The sequence below is a fragment of the Gekko japonicus genome, unplaced genomic scaffold (assembly GCF_001447785.1).
Source record: "Gekko japonicus isolate JY-2015 unplaced genomic scaffold, Gekko_japonicus_V1.1 scaffold291, whole genome shotgun sequence".
Classification (NCBI taxonomy): Eukaryota; Metazoa; Chordata; class Lepidosauria; order Squamata; family Gekkonidae; genus Gekko; species Gekko japonicus.
This window is the reverse complement of record NW_015175978.1, coordinates 1,030,973-1,037,952: the sequence shown is the minus strand read 5'-3', so window position 1 is coordinate 1,037,952 and position 6,980 is coordinate 1,030,973. Positions and strand designations below refer to the sequence as shown.

The window sequence follows — 6,980 nt, the reverse complement described above, 5'->3', positions numbered from 1 at the left end:
CCCCCCCGCCGGCGGGACCCTCGGAGCCCGAAGGGAGACAGGGGGCCGGTCGTCCTCCTTCTCCGCCGCCCCACAGCCGCAGCGCCGCCGCCCCGCCGCCTGCCTCGCCCCGTTACCTCAGTCGGTCGCTCACCGTTCAAACCGGCCCCGCCCGCCTTCGCCCGGGATCTGACGTCACGCGCACGCCGGCGCGCTGGCGTCACTTCGAGGGAGGGGAGAGGAGGACGACGAGAGGGTGGGGGGGCGTGGCCGTCCGCGGCTCGCCGGGGCCCGTCCTCGAGCCGTCGGTGATTGGCTGGGCTCTGGCGCAACGGCTGACGGAAAAGGGGGGAGGCGGGCAATGAAACGCTTCGAGGGGCGCCGGGCCCCGCCTCCTTCCCACTTACCGGAGTCACCCGAAAAGCCACGCCCCGCGCCTGAGGCCACGCCCCCTGCTGAGGGGAGGGTGTTTTTGGGTTTGTTTCTTTTTCACTCTCTCCTGCCAACCTAGTAGTTTGAAAGCAAGAAATTGCAAGTAGGTAAATAGGTACCGCTTCGGTGGGAAGGTGACAGCGTTCCGTGCGCCTCAGCGTCTAGTCATGCCGGCCACGTGACCTCGGAAACGTCTTCGGACAGCGCCGGCTCTTCGGCTTGGAAACGGAGATGAGCACCGCAACCCTAGAGTCGGATTCGACTGGCTTTCGAGCAAGGGAAACCTTTACCTTTACCGTTTCACTCTCAGGTAGGGAGGAACTTTTCAAAACTATTCAAAAACTATTCAAAAGAATAGATTCTTTTGAACTATGGTGCTGGAGAAGACTCTTGAGAGTCCCCTGGACTGCAAGGAGATCAAATCAGTCAATCCTAAAAGAAATCAACCCCGACTGTTCCCTGGAAGGCCAGATAATGAAACTGAAGCTCAAAGACTTTGGCCACCCAATGAGAAGGGAGCACTCCCTGGAGAAGAAGGCCCTGATGCTGGGAAAGATTGAAGGTCAAAGAAGACGGGGACATTCAAACTTGGTACAAGAAGCTGTGGAATCAGTTCATTATGGAAAGCATCACTGATAAAGTTAACAGAAATAAAAGGAACGTCGTACATTTTGGGTTCGAAGCTAAATGGATGCCAATTTTAGAAGCTCTATCAGACAAAAAAATTATCTCAGCATCCTGGGATAACTATGTTAAATGGTTGTGAGGATTTTTTATGGTTCAAATAAAGTATAGTAAATAGGCTTTGGTAAAACTTGATTTGTGGGTAGTACTTTGTGTTTAATAGGATTAGATATATCATTGAATGTCTACAGATATTCTTGAGGGCAGAAGACACTTGGTTGTATCTAAAGCAACAAACAGTACAGGCATCAATTACAAATTGAGGCTAAAATAAGTTACTTTGTTCAAAGATTTATTGAAGAATGTATCATTCTTTAAAGCTTACTTTTTTTGTAATTGGTGTGTTGGTTTGAATGTATAACTGTTCTTATGACCTTTATGTATATTTTTATTGTTATATTTGTTTTATTGTTTTAATCCTACCAATAAAATGTTAATGAGAAAAAAAAGAAGACGGGGACGGCAAAGGATAAGATGGTTAGACAGTGTCATAGATGCAATGAACATGAAGTTGAGCCAACTTCAGAGGACGGTGGAAGACAGGAGGGCCTGGCGGGATCTGGTCCATGGGGTCGCGAAGAGTTGGACTCGACTGTGCGACTGAACAACAAAGGGAGGAACTTTCCTGCAAGGGTCGTTCTACTTACTCCTTCGTTCCCTCTGAGCTGAGTTAGTTTTTTGCTCACCGGACTCCACAGCTCTTAGAGGGAGCGTTGTTTGCAACCAGTGTTCCCTCTAAGCTGAGTGAGTGTGAGCCGGCTCAGGAAGGATGGCTCCAGAGCAAACCAATGTATGCAGTAGCCAAATATGCTTGCTCCCAACTCCCACACCAAGTAGGATTTTTGCTCACAAGACTCCACAACTTAGAGGAAGCGTTGCTTGCTGAGTGAATGTGAGCTAGCTCGCAGTTTTTTAGCCTCCAGCTCACACATTTCTCTCTCGGCTCAGGAAGGATGGCTTCAGAGCAAACTAATCTATGCAGTAGCCAAATATGCTTGCTCCCAACTCCCACACCAAGTAGGATTTTTGCTCACAAGACTCCACAACTTAGAGGAAGCGTTGCTTGCTGAGTGAATGTGAGCTAGCTCGCAGTTTTTTAGCCTCCAGCTCACACATTTCTCTCTCGGCTCAGGAAGGATGGCTTCAGAGCAAACTAATCTATGCAGTAGCCAAATATGCTCACTTCCAACCTTAAGGCCAGTAGCTCACAAAGTAGAATTTTTGCTCACCAGACTCCACAGCTTGGAGGGAGCGTTGCTTGCAATATTTCGCTCCGAGCAATATTTATTTCAAAGAAACGCATTTCGTTAAGTCACTATAAATGTGCCTCTAGCTGGCTGATCACGAAGTGAACGAAACCTGCCCCTCTAGTTAACATAATTGTATGCAGTTAAAACGTGCAGAGATTAATATTGCAATGCAATGCCCTCGGTGATTTTCACCATGAATAAGGGTCAAAATATGATACCACAATGCTCCCTCTAAACCGTGGGGTCTTGTGAGCAAAAATTCTACTTTGTGAGCTGCTGGCATTAAAGTTGTGAGTGAGCGATTTCGCTACTGCATCAATCAGTTTGCTCTGGAGCCCTCCTTCCCAAGCTAAGACAAAAATGTAAGCTGGAGGCTAAAAAACTGTGAGCTACCTCACACTAACTCAGCTTAGGGGGAACACAGGACTCGCAGTGTTGGTCTGAAGCAATAGAACAAAGTTGGAGTCCAGCGGCGCCTTTAAGACCAACAAAGGTTTATTCTGGGTAGGAGCTTCCATGTCCAAAGTATTATTATTGTTATTGTTGTTGTTGTTATTTATTAAATTTCTACCCCACCCTCCCCACGAATGGGCTCAGGGCGGCTCACAAACAAGGTCACCGTGTGCCGATACATAAAAACAAACAATTTTACATAATAAAGTGCTCGATGCTATTTGTCATCAATGAAAGCAAGATGGTGTCCTGAAGATATTTCACAGACCCCCGGTTCAGCGGACCTGATCCACCATCCTGCTGTAGTTCGATCTTCATAGAGAAGAAGAAGAAGAAGAGATTGGATATATACCCCGCCCTTCACTACCCAAAGGTGTCTCAGAGCGGCTTACAAACTCCTTTCCCCTCCCCACAACAGACACCCTGGGAGGTAGGTGGGGCTGAGAGAGCTCTTGACAGAAACTGCTCTTTTTCAGGAACAGCTCTTATCAGAACTACGGCTTGCCAAAGGTCATCCAGCAGCTGCAAGTGGAGGAGTGGGGAATCAAACCCGGTTCTCCCAGATTAGAGTCCGCGCACTTCACCACTACACCAAACTGGCTCTCCCGGTTGTTACCAGGGATCGTTGGTGGTACTGGCGGCTCCTAATCAAAAACCTGGTGGAAGAAGTGTGCATGCACAGAATTAAACTTTGTTGGATACACAGGCAAGCTGTTAACCAGAATTAAACTTTGTTGGATACTCACAAAAGCTCGTACCCAGAATTAAACTTTGTTGGATACACAGGCAAGCTCGTACCCAGAATTAAACTTTGTTGGATACACAGGCAAACTGGTAACCAGAATTAAACTTTGTTGGATACTCACAAAACCTCGTACCCAGAATTAAACTTTGTTGGATACACAGGCAAGCTGTTAACCAGAATTAAACTTTGTTGGATACTCACAAAAGCTTGTACCCAGAATTAAACTTTGTTGGATACACAGGCAAGCTGGTAACCAGAATTAAACTTTGTTGGATACTCACGAAAGCTCGTACCCAGAATTAAACTTTGTTGGATACACAGGCAAGCTCGTACCCTGAATTAAATTTTGTTGGATACTCACGAAAGCTCGTACCCTGAATTAAACTTTGATGGTCTTAAAGGCGCCCCTGGAATCAACCTTATATTTTTGTAGGAAACTGCTTACATCCCACTTGCTACTAGAGAGCCTGGGGAGAGAATTTATAGTGGGGCTATGATGCTTGTACTGTCCAGCCTCCAAAGCACTGAAATTCTCCTGGTGAACTGATCTCTGTCGCCTGAAGATCAGAAGTAATTCTGGGAGAATTCCAGGCGTCACCCTAACCAGGGTAGCCAGCTCCAGGTTGAACCATTCTTGGCATCTGGGAAGGGTGGGATTTGGGAGAGGAGGGACTTCATTGGGGTATAGGTAAAGGTTTCCCTTCCTCTAAAAAGCCATTCGGATCCGACTCTGGGGATGCGGTGCTCATCTCAGTTTCCAGGCAGAAGAGCCAGCGCTGTCCAAAGCCTTCTCCATGGTCATGGGCCCGGCATGACTAAACGCTGAGGCGCACGGAATGGTGTTACCTTCCCACCAAAGCGGTACCTATTTATCTACTTGCAATTTCTTGCTTTCGAACTGCTAGATTGGCAGAAGCTGGGACTAGAGACAGGAGCTCACTCCGTCATGCGGCACTCGGGTCTCGAACTGCTGAACTACCGACCTTCCGGTCTGCAGTCCAGTGTCTTAACCACTTGAGCCACCGCAGCCCCTCAATGTGGTATAAAGCCCCCTGATACCTTGCTGAGATTCCTCCCAGATTCTACATTCTCAAGAATTTCCCAACCTGGAGCTGGTAACCCTAGTTTAATGCCATGGAGTGCACCCGTCTCCAAAGCAGCCATTTTCTCTAGGGCCACCGCTGTCTTTAGTCAGCAGATCATTTGGGATTTTTCCAAGTCACACCTGGAAGTTGGAGTGTCGCTACTGCAACCAGGGGGTCGGACTAGATGGCTTGTATAGCTCCTTCCCACTCCATGATTTCTATGACTCTAGGTTATTGTGAAATCTACTGACTGCACCTCGCTGCCCGTTCTAAACTTCTCACTGCGCATTTGTTAGACAGACCGCACCTTATTTACATTCCAAACATCCTATAGAATCTTTTATTCGGAACAAACGGAATTATGGAAAGATATTAAAACCCATGAGTCAAGGAATCTTAAATTGGTTTTAAAATGACTGTGTATGGGATAATGGGAGGAGGTGGACCGCAGTGGATACCTTGTGGATTCCAGTTTGCTGTGTGAATTTGCACACCATGTGCAACGGCGTTGCATTTTATGTTGCTGGAACCTGCCCTGAGCCCATTAAGGGGAGGGCAGGATATAAATCCAAATAAATAAATAAATAAAATAAAAATCTCCCCAGAAACCCAGACCAAACTAGGGTAACAAAGTTTCAGTCAGGACTATTTTTGGGCAGGAACGCACAGGAACGGACTTCTGGCTGGCTCCCAAGTTGGCCACGCCCAGCAGGAGCTCATTAGCATAATAGGCCACACCCAGTGGCAGGAACTCATTAGGATTGGCTACATTAGGGGTGTGTGGCCTAACATGCAAAGGAGTTCCTGCTCCAAAAAAAGGCCCTGGGTTTTGACAACAAACAAGGTAAACAGAATAAGCAAAAGGTGGGTGTGGCTGGATGACCACACTTCTGGTAACACGGGGGTGCGGCCTAATATGCTAATGAGTTCCTGCTGGGCTTTTTCTACAAAAAAAGCCCTGGTTTCAGTGAATACATTTGCAGTCCATGTACAGGGTACAATTGATTGTTTGATTGTTCTTTGCATACATGCATTCAATAATTCTTACATTACATTCGATGCAAACAATTGCAGTTGGTATGAGAGTTCACTGTAATACAAACAGGACTACAGTGGTGGAGGTACAAACCAGAAAGTCCCAGTGTAAGTATTGCTTTGCCATGCATTCGGTGGCATTAGAAATGTCTGTCTTGGCCTCTGAGCCAGTTTGGTGTAGTGTTTAGGAGCGTGGACTCTCATCTGGAGAACCGGGTTTGATTCCCCACACTTCCAAATGCAGCTGCTGGCATGATCTTGGGTCAGTCAAAGTTCTGTCAGAGCTGTTATCTCAAGAGCAGTCCTTGAAACAGCTCTCTCAGCCCCACCTACCTCACATGGTGTCTGTTGTGGGGAGGGGAGGGGAAGAGAAAGGAGATTGTAAACCCTTCTAAGACTTTTTCAGGTAGTGAAGGGTGGGGTGTAAATCCAATCTCTTCTTCCATTTCCTCTGTTGCATGTGTTTTAACTGCTGTCAAGTCACTTCCAAATTATTGTGACTCTATGAATTGACCTCCAAAAGGACCCATGGTTAACAGCTGTCAGCTAGCTGCCATTGTCATTCCGGTTCCTGTGTAGTTTCCTTCCCCAACCCCCCCCCCCTCATTCCTTGTTTACTTGAGTTATGTTATTTAGTCCGCGGAACTCGCCAAGGTTGTGCAGCTGGGTGTAGGAGGGAAGCTTCGCCTAGAATGTTTTGGGTATCTAGCATGTGAACTGAACCTGTGTTGACATTATAGAACTGTTGCATTCCCATGCAATGGGCGCGAATTGTATGATCTATTCCCGCCAGCGGGAACTGGGCTCATTGGTCCTTACCTGGTTCAAATGTCTATATTATGCCTTCCCTGGTTACCTGTAGTTATTCCTAACAATGTCCTGTTCTGGTTAAACCAACGCTTTGAAATAAACCTTGCTTGCTTTTCAACGTGGAGTTATTTTGAATGCTTGGGATCCAACATTTTGTTAGGAATCCTCTTTCTCTATCGTCCCAATTCTGACGGCCGTCATGAGTGGGACTGAGGGGAACCCAACAACTACGGGGGCAACTCCGGTTTCGACCGCTCCGTTAGTCACCACGGCTGCCGAAGCCCCGGTGACTAGTTCTGGACTGACGGGAGCAATCGGGGGAGCGATCCCACGAATGGACTATCTTCCGTGGCCGCCACCCACCCCAGGGAAATGGGGCCCAGACGAGGGAGATACGTACGATTGGTCCCGTTTTGATGCAAAAGGGACGAGAGAGACATTTTCCCATAGAGGCAGCGCACTCCGCGAAAGCCTGTTTGAGAGGGGAATGTACCCAGAAAAGAAATC

At 47.5% G+C, this 6,980-nt stretch overlaps 1 protein-coding gene across 2 annotated transcripts in view; it reads right to left on the bottom strand.

Annotated features, from left to right (window-relative positions):
• The window catches only part of MAPRE1 (microtubule associated protein RP/EB family member 1), a 32,113-nt gene extending 31,928 nt beyond the window's left edge, over positions 1-185 (bottom strand). Inside the window, exon 1 of one of the 2 annotated variants that reach the window (XM_015426182.1) lies at positions 134-185. The gene's annotated coding sequence lies outside the window, so the exon portion shown is untranslated. Of the gene's footprint in view, positions 1-116 lie in introns of both variants that reach the window. The other variant, XM_015426183.1, reaches the window with a different exon arrangement.
• Between the last annotated feature and the right edge of the window lie 6,795 nt (positions 186-6,980).